Source organism: Podarcis muralis, chromosome 9 (genome assembly GCF_964188315.1).
Source record: "Podarcis muralis chromosome 9, rPodMur119.hap1.1, whole genome shotgun sequence".
In the NCBI taxonomy this organism is placed as follows: Eukaryota; Metazoa; Chordata; class Lepidosauria; order Squamata; family Lacertidae; genus Podarcis; species Podarcis muralis.
Genome location: NC_135663.1, coordinates 39,910,370 through 39,929,411, shown reverse-complemented (window position 1 = coordinate 39,929,411; position 19,042 = coordinate 39,910,370). Strand labels below are relative to the sequence as shown.

The window sequence follows — 19,042 nt, the reverse complement described above, 5'->3', positions numbered from 1 at the left end:
CTGCAAAGGAATCTTCTAGCAGCCAAGGGACTGATTCTTATAGGATGGGAATCTAGCACACATGCATACCAGTATTTGATGAAAAACACAGCACTAAGTTGGAGCTGGTGATGCAATGCCTGTTTTGTCTTGCAGAAGAGGGACTGGTGCTGTCAGGGCAGGACTTGTCCAGGGCCTGCTGCATTCTGCAGAATGAGCAGGAGGATGCCCAAAAGCCACAGGACTGACTTATCACATTTTGAAATGGGCGACATAATACACAGGAATAACAAAAGAACCCTCTCCCTGGGCACCCCTCTCAGTAAGGTCATTAAGATTCTAAAATTACCTTACCATACCACTGGAGGGACACTTTACAAATACAAACACATCTGGCCTACAAACCTAGAAGCCTTTAATGAGATATATTGGGGGGAACATAGTGCAATTCTGAATTACAGCAAAAATCACCAGCATCAACCTCCTCCCTTTCTATTTCTCATCATTTCTCTCTAGTTTCTTCCTGACTCTTTATTACTCATAAAAATTGTGGTTACAGTGGTACCCCGCAAGACGAATGCCTCGCAAGACGGAAAACCCGCAAGACGAAAGGGTTTTCTGTTTCGGAGGCGCTTCGCAAGACGAATTTCCCTATGGGCTTGCTTCGCAAGACGAAAGCCCATAGGGAAATCTCCGGGGACCTGTTTTAAATTGCTGGCGGTCGGGAGCAAAGACTTTCGCCCACAGCCGGCCTTCAGAAGAGGTCCTGGACCTCTTCTGAAGGCCGGCGGGGGGCAAAAGTCTTTGCTCCCCCCCGCCTGCCTTCCCGGGACAGCGGAGACTTCTCCGCTGCCCCGGGCGATCTTAAAATGCTGGCGGGCGGGAGTGAAGCGTTCGCTGCCGACCCCCAGCATTTTAAAATCTCCCCGGGACAGCAGAGAAGTCCCGCCCCGCTCGGGATGGCGGTGCAGATCTGCCTGCCGTCCCGGGATCAGCGAAGCGTTCGCTGCTGACCCCCAGCATTTTAAAATCTCCCCGTGTCCCGGTGAGATTTTAAAATGCTGGGGGTCGGCAGCGAAGCCCTTGTTCCCCCCCAGCCCCCCCAGCCTTCAGAAGCCCTTGTTCCCCCCCCCCCAGCCTTCAGAAGAGGTCGGGGGACAGACTGTCCCCGGACCTGGTCTGAAGGCGGTTTCCCTAGGAACGCATTAATTGATTTTCAATGCATTCCTATGGGAAACCGTGCTTCGCAAGACGAAAAACTCGCAAGAAGAAAAAACTTGCGGAACGAATTAATTTCGTCTTGCGAGGCACCACTGTATTTGACCCATGAATTTACCACAGGGGGAAAGAAAAGGCTGTGTGTTTGTTTGTGTGTGTGTGTGTTGAGAGCATGAACAAACTATTAATTAAAAGATGCACAGACAGGGAAAGTGTCCCTTTTTATGCAACTCTTCCCTTTATTGAATGATGATCTTACAGTGGTACCTTGGGTTACATAAGCTTCAGGTTACAGACTCCGCTAATCTAGAAATAGTACCTTGGATTAAGAACTTTGCTTCAAGATGACAACAGAAATCGCATGGCAGCGGGAGGCCCCATTAGCTAAAGTGGTACCTCAGGTTAAGAACAGTTTCAGGTTAAGAACGGACCTCCAGAACAAATTAAGTTCTTAAGCTGAGGTACCACTGTATTTGTATCCCACCCTATTTCTGAATAGCTCAGGATGCCGCATATCTATCTATCTATCTATCTATCTATCTATCTATGAATGATATTATCCCATTAGAAAACAAGAGCTCTTCTTTTGCCAGCATCTAATTGGGTTAAATTTGGCATAAAAATGTGGTGGGGGAAATAATGTATTAACTTAGACATTCCTTTCAAGATGCCTTGAATGAAAGACATTCAAATGGAGAATAAATGCAGTAGTAAATAGCAAAACACAGGCAGGAAGAAAAGCTAGGTGTCAGCTCTTAATGCTTCTTTAATCTTTGAAAAATTTCTACCAACTCTTCTGATAGTCTGTGCTAATCTGTTGAACTGGTGTGTGTGGTAAATAGTGTCCTCCCTAAAAGAGGGCACGTGTTGCGGTGAGACCTGGAGACCAACTACCTGTGTTGTGGGTGGGTAAGATTGGTCAGCCACAACACGCAACTGGTAGGTCCCTCATTGTTGGGTTCAATCTGGCCAATGGGGCACAGTCTAAATGGATCAAGGGACCTATATATACCTAGGCACGTGACCCAGAGCTTCATCTTTCGGCTCGTGCATTTGGAACAAGCTAACAGTGTGTCCTCTGTGCAGCTGAGAGACGTACCTTTGACAGATTGTCTTGGTGATTTCTTTCCGTTATTCTTCCTTTTTTCATTAATTCTTTCTTTATTGTTCCCCTTTTTAAGTTGTTCTCTTCCCCCTTCCTTCTCCTTCCCTTCTTTAACAGTTATATGTGGTATATGGGTCGTGCTGTAAAGTCCATCAGAATTCAGTCATCTGCCATTTCATTTTTCTGTAAATCCCTTTATTCTAAAGACCCTTGTGCAAAGTTTGTAGTGCGCAAGGCTCTTGAGGGTTGGGCCAGGTTGCAGCCACCAAAGTCGCCAGGTAGGAGGCCAGTCACATTTGACATTTTATTCTTGGTGCACAGTAAGTTAAGACTTGTCTGCTGGTCGACTTGTGACTGCTGGTCGACTGCTCTTTGCGGCAGCTTTTTCGATAGCCTTTTTTGGTGCACTGCGTGTGGGCGAAGTGGTTCTGGAGTCAGCACAGGGAAGGGCTCCCAGGGGCTTGCTTTTGTAGGATGTTCAGCTTTCTGATGCTGAGCTGGTGCTCACAATTCAAAATTCTAAAATGTACCAGTTGGGCAGAGACACCTTGATGAGGCTGCCTGCCACTGGTAAGCCCGGCCCTTGTCCAGTGAAAGATGCCAAGAGATATTTGTCACTTCGCCCGCCTGGGGATGGTCCCTTCCTGGTAAACAAGGATGGGTCCCTGTTAAGGAGGCATCAGTTGTAGTAATGCGTAAGGCGCTTGCAGCGTGTGGTCTGCTGGCCAGTGATTTTGCACCTCATTCTTTCTGTATTGGGGCAGCTACTACTGCTGTGCACTGGGACCTGTCCATCAACAGGATTAAGGATCTGGTCTGCTGGAAATCTGATACATACAGGGGTTATGTTCAGATATGGCACTGAGGTGCAGTTGTTAATGTTGTTTTGTTCATTCCTAGGTCCGCCTACCCTGCACATTTGGATAGTTGGGCACAGCATTGTCCACTGGGCTGGCAGGAGAGCGGCAAAGTTTGGATTCGAAGCAGGCTCAGACTCCCTGACCACGTGTGCGTCTTCTGGGTATCCAGATGAGGAATGCATTGGGAGGAGCTTCTCCCGACAGTGCAGGCAAAGGTGTCTGTGGAAGGCACGCCTGCGGCGATGGTGGTGCAGCTGGGAGAGAACGATTTGCCGGAAGCTCCCGGCCTGAGCCTGCAGACCCACACATAGGAGGACTTGGAAGAGTTGAAGGCAGCTCTTCCTGGACTCAAAATATTTTGGTCACAGCTGTTGCAGTGATGTGTGTGGTGAGGTAGCTGATGCCCAACTGCCACTGAGAGGGCCAGGAGACGCGTGCAGAGCGCAGTGGCTAACAAAGTTCTGGCCTTGGGTGATCCGTCACCTGGGCATTACCTTCCATGAGGTGTCCCTTTACAGGCTTGATGGGGTTCATCAGTCTGTAATTGGGAATGATTTGTGGCTGGCCTCCATGTCAGCCGGGTTAAGGGATTGGTTACAGGTGTGAGTGGTTGGTGGTGAGCGTGGTGCTCATGTGGCAGATAGACACTGGTTCAGGTGATAGGGATGGGAGAATGGTCTCACCATCCCTATATGAGGGGTATTCCGTTAAAGGAATCCAGGGACTCAACTGGTTTGGTCATCCCCTGAGAGTCCAGGGGGGCTTCTGGGTGGTGAACAGAGTCTGTTCCCATCTTTTCGCCTACCCAGGTGTTCACCCTTGGCTGACCTATGCTGATGCCCTGGATCAGCGCTGCCTGCAAGGGTGCAGGGAGCTAGTCGAACCAGAGCCTATGCAACCACTCACCTTCTGTAATCAATAACCTTGTGGCCTAAATTCTGCCAAAAACCAAAACTAAAATTTGAGTCAAGTGTGACTTTATTTAGTGGGGAGGTCTCTGAATCTGAACACGCAAATTGGGGGGGGGGGGCAGAGACTCTGGCATTGAGAAGAAAATTCTTATTGTTTTAGATTTGATTACTCTAGGCATGTGAAAAAGAATATAGCACACTATCTCACTGCTTTGATGTGAAGGTGTTATCAGTTACACAAGGGATGTTTATTTCTCTTTCACAAGGAATGCTGTGAATACCAGAACTTCAATTTCCTTCCTTTCCTTACATTGTCCCCCTTTCACCCCTGCAAGCAAAATGGTCATAAATGTTTCTCCACTAGTTAGCCTCAGAAAGAAACTTCCGGTACACAGCTATTTCCCCTGTTGAATTGTTAATAGACCACGTAACACCTTTGAGCAAACCTTTTTAGTATGTTAATTGAACAGTAACAGGTTCAGACATTGCCAAGCAGTCTGCAAAATGAAGATAAAGTTCATGCGTTGGAGCTTATTAGACAATACCAATATTATACAGCCATCGGCATAAATACATCTGGCAAAATTAGCATTGGACTGGGTGCTGTTTAGTGGCAAGATGTTTCCAAGTCAACATATTTTCATTTTGAGGATATGAAATATTAAGTCTTGTCTGGTATGAAGTCAAGCAATTCATTAAAAAGACATTTCAGAAAAGGACCCTTCTGTGATTTTGTTGCAAACTGCTTCAACAGTAAAACGATCCCCATAGATTGATCTGCATTTCTTCTGCTAAATGGCAGTGACCACAATCTTAAATTCACTTACCAGAAAGCTAGCCCTGTTGAACTCAGGATTTGCTTCTGCATGAACATATTTTATTTATTTGGTTTTAAAACTCATAGCCCACCCTTCATCCAAAGACCCCAGGGCAGATCACAAGAAAAAGATATAATAGGTAATCAAATATCAAAATCAATGCAATAAAAATAATCTATTTAGAGAAAAATATGTCTTCTGGGTATGTTTTTCCAAATACCTGATACAAAAAAGCAGCATTTCAAGTTTTCACCTGCCATCTAAAACTAAAAAGACTTTGTATCTATAATTAATTCTGGCCATACTTACTCAGAAGCAAGTCCAGCTGAACTCAGCAGGACTTTTGAGTCAATCTTCAGAGGATGGAGCTATGTACTAATTATTGGTTTATAGACAGATTTATAGACACAGGTGGCGCTGTGGGTTAAACCACAGAGCCTAGGACTTGCCGATCAGAAGGTCGGCGGTTCGAATCCCCGCGACGGGGTAAGCTCCCGTTGTTCGGTCCCAGCTCCTGCCAACCTAGCAGTTCGAAAGCAGAAAATGCAAGTAGATAAATAGGTACCACTCCAGTGGGAAGGTAAATGGCATTTCCGTGTGCTGCTCTGGTTTGCTAGAAGTGGCTTAGTCATGCTGGCCACATGACCCGGAAGCTGTCTGCGGACAAACGCCGGCTCCCTTGGCCAAAAAAGCGAGATGAGCGGCGCAACCCCAGAGTCGGTCATGACTGGACCTAATGGTCAGGGGTCCCTTTACCTTTACCTTTTAGACAGATTTATTAAGAATCATAAACTGTTCACCTTAAAATATGGTTAATAGCTAGTACGTTGTGAGTGTTGAAAAATAATTTAGGCACTTACGACGTACTTGTGATTTATAGCTTAATTTCTCAGGAGTGCAATCAATGTTTAAAGCCGTATCACAGTTCTTACATTTATATATATATATATGGGACGCGGGTGGCGCTGTGGTTAAAAGCCTCAGCCTCTAGGGCTTGCCGATCGAAAGGTCGGCGGTTCGAATTCCCGCGGCGGGGTGCGCTCCCGTCGTTCGGTCCCAGCGCCTGCCAACCTAGCAGTTCGAAAGCACTCCTGGGTGCAAGTAGATAAATAGGGACCGCTTACTAGCGGGAAGGTAAAGGGCGTTTCCGTGTGCGGCTCTGGCTCGCCAGAGCAGCGATGTCACGCTGGCCACGTGACCCGGAAGTGTCTCCAGACAGCGCTGGCCCCCGGCCTCTAGAGTGAGATGGGCGCACAACCCTAGAGTCTGTCAAGACTGGCCTGTACGGGCAGGGGTACCTTTATATATATATATATATATGGGTCACGAAGAGTCGGACATGACTAAACAACTAAACAAAACTATATATATATATATATATATATATATATATATATATATATATAATCAAACCCTGGACTGTAGTACAAAAATCCATACACTTCAGCAAAGTACACATACTGAATATTGTAACAAGAGGTAGATTAAATATGTTTCTGAATCTAAATATTATAGAGTTTGAAATGTTGATCTGTGTGAAAGGAGGTTTTGCGACCTCTTCACACCCCTTATGAAGAACTTATATCACAATCTTATATGCCTGGACTAGATGCCACTATTCTGGTGGAACAGCCACTGTATCCAATATACACTCAGCCTGGGAGGGGAAAACCATTAAATGCAAAACCATTTTTTAAAAAGGCATGAAAACCACACTTGCTCTATTACTCATACTCACCAGAGCTATTGGAAACCCTTTCCACAGACTGTGAGAGAGGATGCCTGGCACACAGAGGGTGTCAGTGAACTCACCCTGATGAGACACATTTCCAGCACACAACCTGCATTAAACCCACACAACATGCAAGGCAGCACCATAGAGTCCTCACTCCATCTGCCCCAGTGTTACAGCCAGCAGTGACCCCTCTACTACCAGTCGCTAGGCATCCCACTTTACTCATCACAACCACTCTTTTATGAGCAGAACTCGCACACAATGAAGAATATACTCAATGCCCACACATGTCCCTCGCAGAATACCCCACACCGATGCTTGAGAATCGTCCCTTTCTGCAGTCCCAGGTAGGCAGCAAAAACAGCAAGTTTGCTGAGACCCCAGTGACTGGTTGGCTGTATTCAGCTTGGAAGTTCTCAGGTATTTGAGGTAGACACATCTAACTGTAAGGTCTGTAAAGGGTTGAGTAAGTGTCCAATGGCTATCCTGAGCAAGTGGTATCCATAGAGGGGAACGACTGCAATATTATCCCACATTATGACCTCTTAATGGGAAAGAAACGAGTACGCTATCACATAACTTCGCCACAAATAGATTGGCAATGAAGGCGTATGGCCAATACACTCGGAAGACCAATCAACAAGCAGCAAACAATTTTGCCTATTTGCAAGTGGGGACTGTTCTGCGCTAAATTGAAGCTGAGGCAATATAGAACAGAGAACTGGACCTTCTAATGGCAGCTTCTGGAATGTAATGGTCAAACGAATGAACTAGAAAGTTGTTGGCTCATAATCTTTACATCCCAGCTACAGACTTCCCAATAGCCTTGTGTAAATTACTATTTTCTCAGCTTTATCCCTTTTACCAGCCCCTCCCCACAACTGAAATATAGATATAGCATTACTGGCCTACCTTAAAGTGTTGTTGTAATAATCACAGAAATAGTGTATGTGAAGCACTTTGAACACTTGAAATGAATTATATAAATCGTAAGTAGCCTCTCATATTCCTGTTTCCTGAGGATAGAGATTTTTCAGTTTTCTTCCTGCTTTTATATGCTTAGTTTCAGGAATGGAAGCATGATGGTGTTTTTGTAATACGTACCTATTTCATCACAAATATACAAGTTGAGCAGGATAGCCAAGAGAGTCTAACTACATTACAATGAAGTAATGTAACTAAGGTGGGGAAACAGTCGCCTAGGGTCACCTCCAGAAGGACAAATTTGGGTGAGTGAAGGCGTGGCCAGGACCATCATTAGGGGAGCAAGGATTTAATTTGTGCTGTGTATAAATATATTGTTACTGGGGGAGTGACTTGGGCAGCAGGAAATATTTGGGGGACATGACCGGCAACTGTTTCTGCCCCTGGTAAACTTGAACAGGGATGCAAAATGTGCCTGGAAGTCATATAATATACAAATGCTATTGAAGGACTGTTAAAATATTACATCATTTCAGTGTAGACCAATGAGACAGTTCCAAGATGTAGATTTGTAGATGAAAAGCTGAATATCAATTTACTTAATGAGAGCTGTGGGCAGGCAATTGCTGTTGCTTGATGCTTCTGTGCCTGCAGCCTAATGTCACAAAGCATTTTCAGCCACTGAATGCTGCTGATAGGGTAAGAGAAAGTTGTAGGCATGTGACTTTGGCCAGTTGCTGATGATTTAACAGAAGCAGCTGGTAGATTTTTTGTGGAATACCCTAATTGGTGGTAGAGCAACAGGAACAGTCTACCTGTGGAGCTGCTATCTGAATTGTCAGAAACACTATCCTTAAAGGACCACAGCTACTCCTTCTGCCCTGAGTTTTAAAAAACTATTTATGTGCTTCCTCAGGCCATATTTAGAATTGGGAGACATAGTAGTGTTGGGGCGAGGCACAAAGGCGATTGCCCCATGTGCAAAATTTTAGGAGTGCAAAATTTCAACACCCAGTGCTGCCTCAATACAGCTGCACGCTTCCTTTGCTGTGATGAAAACGGCTTCTTCATGCAACCCTAGAAATGACCACTCCAGGCAACGGAATAACTCTTCCTTTCCTATCTCTGCAGCTGCGATCTCTTGGGTGATGTGGATGCCATTAGGTAGTTGAATGAGCATGCATGCCCATCCATTTCCCTCCTTCCCACCCACCTTCTGCATGGTTCTGGGCACTGGCAACCCATGCTATTCCACTGGGAAGACAGGCCTGGAATGGGATGGGATGTGAGCATAGTATTAGGAACCAGCCCCAGACATAGAAATGTTATTTGGGCACAGCTATATGTCAACACTCAGCTTTGCATGGTCAACAGTATGTTTTTGGGGTTTTTTTTGCTTAAATACAGTTGTGGGAGTAACAGACTCTGAATTTTACTCCCCCAATATTTGTCCTATGCCTTTAAAACACATTCAAAGCACATTTCCTCCCCCCCCCCCAAAATTTGGGGCACTGTAGTATGTTAAATCTGTTGGGAATTGTAGCTCTGTGATGAGCAAACTACAGTTCCCAGGATTTTTTGTGCAGGAATATGCTTTAAATTTATAGTATTCAGGCAGCTGTAGTCAGCCTGGTGCAGTGAGAAGTTTAATTGAGCATCTGTGGCTCATTCGGCTCTCACCACTAAGCACATATCATGTTGAAATGTGGCATCAAATGAGCAAGGAGAATTTACTGTGTGGTGTGGTGGTGTGCATGCCATTGCTAAACCCAGTTGCTTCACCTGCAACTATGTTGTTACCATGACAGGGGTCCATAGCTCAGGTTGCTAACACTGCATGTAGAGTAGCTGAGAGCCTAGTTGAAATAAGATACCAGGTGTGCACAGCACTGAGTAGGTAGGATCTACTTGCCAGTGGACAACCATGGTTAAATTGGGCCATACAGTATTTGCAACTGGAAGATAGACTTCCTAGATAAGGGACAGCTTCCGAAAGACCACAGAGAACCATTTCCTGGTTGCTGTAACCTGCCTTATCTCTGACAGTGCACTGAACAAGGGCTTCCGAGAATGATTGTCTCAATAGAAATGCAGTTCCATGCCTTGCAGCAAATGCAACACATCAAACCATCTTGAAATGTACTGTAACTCCTTATGAAATCTTCATGCTACCTATTTCCTTCCTCATCTATCTATTTCTATGGTGCTGTCATATAGATGTATATAAAGAGGCCACATTTTCATCTCATAGAGGCAAACAAACTGTTGAATATAATGCAATGCAGCCTGCTAATTAAATATTTAGTTTGCATAATGTTTGTATCCCTGATATGTTCTGGGTTGGCATTATTTTCTATTCTGAATAGAATTCAATGATCACTCTAGTTTCACCACTTTCCCTGACTCTATGCCTCCAAATCTCCTGAAATTAGGTAGATGGAATACACTTATTATTTATTATTTTAAATCAGGGTTTTGAATTAGCATCTCTGAAGTTTACAAATCCTTAAGAGGCAGACAACACATTATTTATTGATTGCTTTTTTGAATTGCCCTCTGCTAAAAAGCGTGCCTGAGGCAAAATACAATAAAAATGCTGAGAATACAAATACAAGTGGGCTTCACATTTGTTTGCAATAGCTGCCTCCCATGCTTGTCACGGGCTAACTGACAGCTTCAATATATGCTTTTTGTGTTGCTCTCTTTTGCTGGGTTATGTGCAGGCTGTTCTGTCTTTTCTTGACTTCCCTTAGAACAAGATAGTTCGTAAGTTGCCTTACGGTGGAAGTGGGGTGGGCATTTCTGCAAGAATTATGAACAAAACTGTCATATTGGGTCAGACTATCTGGCTCTTCTAGACCAATATAGTTTGCTCTGGTTGGCAGCAGCTCTCAGTCTGAGGTATTTCTCTTCCTGAATCTTAATTTGGAGATGTCAGAATTGGGACCTTTCGGATGCATAACATTTGTGCTAGCACTGCCAATTCCTCAGGATGTTCTATCTTTTCTTCATACCCTCCTGCAAAAAATTAGTAAGCTTTGCAGTTTCATTAGATTTTGTAATTTTTACAGAGTGATGGGCAGGGAGATACCTCATTATTCAAATGTGGTGAGCTAGTTTCCTCAGGTTAACCAGCCATGTGCTTTGCCACAGTAGTCTAATAAATTTCTTCCATATTATTATTATTAAAAAATAGCTGATCATTACATGTGTGTACTTCCGGGCTGCATAGTGCTCGATTGCACTTCTACCATACAATGCAAGGTATTGCAAGCCCAGGTCAGCCTTAAGACGGGCAACACGATCACTTCACTTGGAAACTGGGTGGCTAACCGTGGGACCAACACAGATCATGAGCCTTGCATACCCAGAACATATATTTTATAAGTGTTTGCAAAGTGAAGCACTCTCAGTGGAGTGGGGAGAGGATAACAGGGGAGAAGCTTTGCCTCGGTGGCCAACTCCCTTCCTTCCGATGCCTTTATCTTCACAACAGCCCTGGGAGGTAGAAGACTGACAGCTGCTGACGAATCACACAGGTGCTGACGAATCACGACTGAAGAGGGATTTTGCATCCAGTTCGGAGCCCCGTGACACCAGAGTTAAAGGTGCTGCCTTGCATCGAGCGTGTCTCCGCGCTGGCAGCTAAATGCACGAGTCTCGGGACCACGTCGGCAACAGGCCGTCCCTGAAGGTCCCTCACGGTCGCGTTGCCTTCTATCTGCATCCTCCTCTCAAATATCCAAGGCTGGTCCGGCGCCGAAGAGGTTAATCTCCCACCCCCACCCCGCCCGCAAAGTTTGCGGCTGCGCAGAGCGAGGCGTCTTCTCCTCCTCGACTCACCCCAGTGTCCCGGACGACACCGTTCCGCAGCATCAGCACCCCGCCCCTAGCCAACCCTGCGTAGCAACCCCTCTACGTCATTACTTCGCACCGGGAGGCGGCGGCGGCTGGTGAAGGGGGGGTTGCTGTTGCCAGGCTACGGCTGGTGTCATCTTCCCGCGCCGCCGTCGACGGGCCGTCCCTTCTTTTCCTCCTCCCTCCTCCTCAGCGCTGACTGTGTGCGCTCGCGTGAGGGACAGAAAACAAGCGGCTCCCGAGCGCGACTAGGCAGCCGGACCGTCCCGTGGCTGCGCGCGCGAGCCTCTGCCCCCTTTCCCCCTCCTGAAACAGAAGCGGCTCCTCGTTTGCCCCGCTCCCTTCTCCTCCTCACACTGCCGCCGCCCTCGGCGGAGCGCCCGGACCCAGCGCGGAGACTCAGTCACCCACATGCCTGGGAGCGGGGCGGGAGCGGCGCTGAGCCTGGCCGTCCGGCTCCGCTTCCGCGCTGCCTCTGCCTGGCTGGGGCCCTAGCAGCGCCCTCGGCGGCAGAGACCCCCGGAGAGAGTGTATGAGAGCCAGAGCCGGGCTGGGGCCGCGGCCCGACCCACTCGCCGCCTCCCCCTCCAAGGCCGGGGGTGGCCGCGCCGGCCCCGGGGGGAAGCGGCGGGCAGCGCTGTGCTGGAGGAGGTGGAGGCGCCGGCGGCTCCATGTGAAGCGACCCCGGGCTCGCTGCTGCTGCTGCTGCTGCTGAGACTGAGGATCCCCCCGGAGCCGGCGAGGACCCGTCCTGCACCTTCCAGCTGTGTGCCTCCGAGACCCCCGAGCCGACTCTCCTCCTCCGCGTCGAACTTGCTGCCCAGCCCACACCGGCCCGCCACGCCGCGGGCGAAGAAGCAGCGGTGGTCCCGGCGGCCACGCTCTCCTCTCGGCCCCACGTCTGCTACGGTCACGGCAGGAAACCCAGCCCGGCTCCGCTGATCGACCTCCCTCTCTCTCGCTCGACTCTCCCTCCCGAAGTGAGTAACAACCGGTGGGACGGAAGGTGCGGTGGGTTTGTCGCTCCGATCCGCTGCAGCATCCCACCACCGGGCTCCGCGGATGGTGCACGTGGATGCCGACCCTCTCTCCTCCTCTCCTCCCGGTTGGAACAAGGGAAAGGGGGCGGGGAGCGGGAAGGATGGGAAAAGGGAATGGGATGCTTCGGCTGTGCCCCGCGCAGCACTTGGTGGGGTGTGAAGGGCAGCCGCCGCCGCCGCTGCCCCTCGTTTCATATGCGCCTCACGTTGCCGGTCGCTCTGCACGGTCTGCTGCGCTAACTGACCCTCCCTCTTAGCCGTGGCCGAGAAATCTCTCCATCGGGGTCAGGCGGAAACGATGGGTGCATCTCGAGGGGAGCTTTAAATGGCTTTGTTGGGTAGCTTAATGAAAAGAGAAGGGCTGGAGAGAGCCAATCAAGGGACGACTTCGGACATCGTGTTTGCTCCAAGTGTTAAGACTCTTTCTCTCTTTTTCACCCCCTCTCCCGCAGTCCCCCCCCCCCTTACCAGCCACAAAAAGTAGTTTTGCATACTTTTGGTCCCTCCACCAGGTATATGCCTGTTTTTCTTACAGGGACTTGATGTTGACTACTGTGAGGTACTGGGTGTATCTTCCTGTTTGGATGGTCTGAAGATAAGCAGGGCAAGGGTAGGATTCATTCAGCCTCAATTGGTCTTGAGCACTTGGAAAGTCTGAGATTTGAATACACTCTGTACATTTTTAATATGCACTGCACTTGCACTGCAAAGTTATATCAGAAATTATCTTAAGTTAGTTTTAATGCAGTTTAAATGTGTGTGCTGCCTTAAGTTTATAACTATATATGAGTTACATTTTATTTAAGAAACCCACTCTGTCCATATTTTGAAAATCATCTTGTTGGCCTGATGTTCAAGAGTACGTTGCATAATTTTCATCTCTCTCTCTCTCTCTGTTTAATAGTAGGAGTTGTATCAGAAGACTCACAATGGTCAACACACGTGCATAAACTTTAGCTCCATATTGTTATCCACCAGTGGGTTGGTGAAAGTATTGGAATGTTTGGCTTGCCATATCTTTCGTTATGTGACTGTTGAATACAGCGCGAGATACTTTTGAGTAAACATTCATAGGATTGCATTGTTACAGCATTTATTTGGTACTATTGAACTCTGTGAGGACTTCAAAATAAACATGGTTTGGGTTGATATTCTGAAGTCCTAAATGAGGGGTAGGGAACTTGTGGCTCTGCAGATACTGTTGAACTAAGAACTAACAAATTATGTCATCACTAACTTTGGCCATGCTGGCTAAGGTTGATGGGAGTTCTAGCCTTATGGTGTCTGGAGAACAACCAAGGGCCTTCCTGGTAGTGCGCCCCCCCCCCCCGGTGGAACACCCTCCCTTCATATGTCAAGGAGATAAAGAATTACACAACTTTTAGAAGACATCTGAATTGGGAGGCTTTTAATCCTTGATGTTTTTATTATGTTTTTCGATATGCTGTAATCTGCCCAGAGCGCCTGGGGAAACCAGATGGGCAAGGTATAAATAATCTAATCAACTCCACTAAAAGTAACATTGGGGGGGATTTACATAGACAGTCACCTGCAGAATTGGCTGCACTAGAGTCACCTGATGACATTGGGCCTTATTTGGCCCAATCCTCGCATCATCTCTAGCCAGGCATAGCATGGAACAGGGTCCCCCTTCCCTTCCTTTTGCTCCTGCCTGCACGAGCAGTGGGGCTAAAGATGCAGCATTGCTGTCACAACCTGCTGCTTCATGAATAAGGTTAGGATTGGTTTGCCAGTGGAATTTAGTAGAATTTACTTCTGAGTAAATATGATTTGTATTGCTCCGTGCAGTTACCATTTTTATACCAGAACATAAATGGAAATTGATGTGACCATGTTTTAATAATTAGTGTAAATTGCTTTTTAAAATTACTTAGAGTGCTATCCTGTGAATCCTAACCTCCTAGCCACATTCTTTTCCTTGTCCTCTTGCTGTATCAATCATTTCAATATAGTAAAGCCAGTGAAGTATCACTTTTGAATATTTTCTGCCACTTTTAAAGAGCTACACTAATGCTTATGTTTTGCACACTGTCTCACTATGTAATTGTATTGTGCAAACTCTTTGTTTAAAAATAACTACTAGTAAAACAGGTTTCTTAAGTTCCTGAGGAAGTGTAGTGGACAGTACAGTTTTAAAGGTGTTAATGCTATACTGGACTTGTACCATTTGTTAGATTTTGTACTCTAGTTAACCTCTTCAATACATACAATATAACAACCTGGTGGATCATCTCATTCCGTTTATCTGTGTTTTAGTAGCACTTCTGCTGATGTGCTTAACTTCAGTCTTAGATTATGGTGCCAAAAAGCACTTCCCTGAAAGTAAATTCTATTAAAATAAATGGCACATCTAAGAGAACATACTTGGTGCATATTTATTTTTGTCCTAGAATTGGTTAGCTCACAGTCTTACACTTTTCTTAGAACATCTTAAGTTAAAAATGGCTTTAGTTCTTTATGGTCTACTTAGGCTAGCATATCCCCTTCTTTTCATTTGTGTCTTTCTAGTATCAAAATCTGTTCATTCCACAAGAAAAAGCTGAGTAAGGTAATGAACCTTTGTTTCAAAAGACTGTTGGTTATAGGCAACTGAATTTTACTTAGAGGAGACTTCATGAAATTAATGGACCTAAGTTAGTCATATTCATTAATTTCAATGAGCCTGCTTTGAATATGACTAATGTGGAATGTAGCCTTTGTCATTTGTGTCATCTTGTGCTCTGCCCATTCATCCTACCTTCTGATATTCGTGGTTGACAAGAAGCCATTGCTACTAGGAGATGGTGATGATGACATGTTTCTACATTCTTTGAGATTTCAAAAGAGCCATTAAATTCTGGCCTTTCCAAGTAATTTCTGTCAGTTCTTTGCCATGCCTTCTCTTCACTGTTTTTTTGCTGCTTCCTTTCTAGATTTCCCCTCTCAGAAGCTACCTCATCCATTGACTTGCACTTTGTCTTTCATCTTCTTGATTCTGGATTAAGGCTAAGTATGAGTGTTGTCAGCCAAACAGTTTCACCCCAGTTATATTTGGGATGGGTTGAGCAATTACCTTCTCAGTAGCTTCAAGAAGAGTAGCAGTGTTGGCCTTTTGTGGCAAGTACAAGAGTTCAGTGGTAGCTTGAAGACTAACGTGTTTATTATGCCACATGTTTTTTTTTTGCAAGAGCCTACAAAATACACCTGCTGCAGCAGCCTTAATTATGGAAGGTAATGTCACACAGCTTAATATTTGGTTGGGCAACTGTCAGAATAGTCTGTTTACAATATAACTATTTGTGGAGAAGTACACAGGTTTCTTCTTGACATTTCTCCCCTTTTGTGCCCAGTCTGACATTCATATTTCATAAGTGATTGAAAAATGGGGATTGTAACAGGGTAGAACCACATTTGCAGCTACCACTCAGTGGTTAAGAGCTGCTTCACAGGTTATAGATTCCACAATGATGTTACTTGAAAGAGCCTCTGAAATGGTTGCCATTTCATATGGCTGATTTTGAATATCCATGTAACTAAATAGCTCAGCCATATGGAGGCAGCTTCACATAGCAAGCAGTTTGTGTGAATAGCTCACCATATACCGGTAATTTTGGCAACTTTAAGTTCAACATCATAAATAGCAAAAAAAGAATCACTTGTTTTGGCATGATTAAAACTGCTGGAATCACTTCAGGAATTTGCTATGTAAACTACTTTCTGCATGGATCTGTCCGTCCGTCTGTCTGTTGTGTTTGAACCCAGATTCATGGCTTGTCTTGTCCAGAGAAACCTTGAGCAGTAAATGAAGAGCAAACCTTAGAGGCAAGGCATGAGCCCAGATTTGGAAGTAATGCTGAACCAAACCACAGCTTAGCCTTGGGTTGAAGCAGGTCCTGGGAAGGAGGGCCGGAGCAGCTGCTGTCTTTTCTCTGTGAGCCTGCACATTTGCTTATTCACACCAGGTCAAGGTTTGGCTTATCTTCGCATTAATGGGGTCTACTCTGAGTATGACTTAGCTGGATAACATTCACTACCTTTTAAACTCAATTCATATATGTTTGTGTGGTTTATGTGTGTTTTCTGAAGTGACATTCATCTGCTTAAAGGATGAAGCTTTGTAGTTTCTTCTTTCTGTTTCTGAATGTCTGCTTCTACAGCAAACAAGGGAGGTGTCCTAAAACAGCCTCACTAATATGCAGATATGTTTATAAACACTGCCTATCCTGAATGTTGAACAATGTAGGAGTTGTATACCTAAAGTAATATGTAATCATGTAATTAAAGGCTGCACTATATCACATATGCATAAATGGGGCAAAATGAGGTTGTCTAGCTGGCTGTCTATCCCATTTCAATAACTTTCTATAGAGTGCTTAGCTTTACAACATTGCTCTGCTTTTTAAACTTGCATTGTTGAATACATAATAGGTTCTAGGAGTTCAGGTTTTGGATGAGACCGTTCTTCTAGCATCTGAATTGAGACAGGTATAAGCAGTAAGTATATTACTGTACTTTTGTAGACCAGAGACTCCAGGGAGAAGAGATTCAGGTAGTCTTTTCAATTGTTTAGGCTTGGAAATCTTGCCTTCAGATTCTTTAAGGAATGAATTCTACAGCATTAATTTTGTTCCTCTGTCAAGGTTTCATATTGATTTGCTGTTGACAGATCCCTTTCACCATTCCTTTTTGTGGTATGGTTCATGTTCTCATTTTGTGATACTTCAGGTTGCAGTGCGAGAAAAGCTGTGAAGAAGGATCCTAACCACTCTCAGTTCTGCTGCTCAGCCATACAGTAGCCTTTAGATCTTGGTAGGAGTATCAGGAAGAAAAGCCCCTTTCAGCTGCATTCTTAATGCAGGCAGAATATTTGGAAACCTTAGCTGACTTCAGAGTCTCTTATAAAGTAGTGATATATATTGAATGGATATGTAGCAGGAGAGTAAAATGCTCTTCTTTGTCTCTGGTTAAAACCCTTAAAAAAATATTCCCCTCCCCTGTAAATTTGCTGAGTATACTTGTATGTAGTAAGTTCCTAAACAGAAGTGATACTGAAAGTAGTACTAGACATAAAGTAGCAAAAGGGAGATAACTAAATTTTTAGAAAAGTAAACAACAGCCATCATAGAACTCAATGAGTGGCAACATACTGGTAGATGGCATTAACCTGTGATAAATGTACTAGTGGAAAACCTAATTGAAAACATTGTATTTGGATAAAGTTTTGGATTCTAAAATAATTGTTCCAATTTAAGAATAATTTTGAGATAATGTGGGAAGTTCTTTGAAAACAACTACTTAGCTTTCTTGATAAATGAAAATATCATTATTGTCGCGCTGGACCCCAGCAGTAAAGGATTTGTAGGAGATAAGGTGATGGATTACACTACCCAAGTATGTGTTTTGATTTCATGCAGTTTCTTGGAGATCCTTGGAAGCTTAGCATCTCTTCCTTAATGAGAAGTTCAAGAATGGGGAACAATCTTGTGATCTAAGACTGCAGCCCCAAGCACATGTACCACTGAAACCAGTAGGGCTTGCTTCTGAGGGATGCTGAGGATTGCACTTCATGTAATCAAATATTACAGGGGTAACTAAGCAAAGTCAGGTTGTTTTCAAAGTCTTCACTACATGGTTGTGGGGTGTACAAGTTTTAATTTTTTAATGGGACATTTCCCATTTCATAAATTCGTAGAATCATAGAATTGTAAAGCTGGAAGTTACCCTGAGGGTCATCTAGTCCAACCCCCTGCAATGCAGGATTCTTGACTAAATCATACCTGCAGATGACCCACCCAACCTCTGCTTTAAAGCTCCAAGGAAGTTCTTGTAGAAGTCTGTTCCTCTGTCAAACAACTCTTACTGTCAGAAAGTTCCTTCTGATGTTTAGACAGAATCTCTTTTCTTGTAACCTGAATCTATTGGTCTGGGTCCTACCCTCCAGAGCAGGACTAAACAAGCTTGCTCTATCATCCATGTGACAGCCCTTTAGCTATTTGAAGATGGGTATCCTACCTCCTTTACCAGGCTAAACGTACTCAACTCCCCAACCATTCCATATCGAACTTGGTTTACAGACCCTTTATTATCTTGGTCATACTCTGTTTGTTAATATCCTTCTTAAATTGTGGTGCAGTTCTCCAGTTGTGGTTTTCCCAAGGCAGAATAGAGCTGTACTATGACTTCCTTTGATCGGGACATTATACTTCTGTTGATGCAGCCTAGAATAGCGTTAGCTTTAGTAACAAAGAAAGGATGCAAGTTTTAAATAAATATCAGCCAAGGTTGGCATTTTCAATATTTTTAGCTTTGGTTACTAAGTACAAGTAAAATAAACAGGCTTAATTGGATTACTGTAGGGCATCACACATTTTTAAAAATCCAAACAAAATTTTCTGATACAAATTACCCTAATCCAAGCTTTCCAGCAAACCTACGTCACTGCCTCATTGTGCAGTTGTTCTTATATTGCAGCTCATTGTGAGAAAAGTTTTATGGGGAACAATGGTTTCACTACTTCTCCTTAGGCTTATTCCTAAAACAGGGATGGGGAACCCATGGACTTCTTTATTTGTTGGACTCCTATTCCTATCAGGG

At 44.9% G+C, this 19,042-nt stretch overlaps 1 protein-coding gene across 1 annotated transcript in view; it reads left to right on the top strand.

Moving 5' to 3' along the window:
* Positions 1-11,552: 11,552 nt before the first annotated feature.
* The window catches only part of FBXW7 (F-box and WD repeat domain containing 7), a 114,137-nt gene continuing 106,647 nt past the window's right edge, over positions 11,553-19,042 (top strand). Inside the window, exon 1 of the mRNA XM_028744886.2 lies at positions 11,553-12,388. The gene's annotated coding sequence lies outside the window, so the exon portion shown is untranslated. The remainder of the gene's footprint in view (positions 12,389-19,042) is intronic.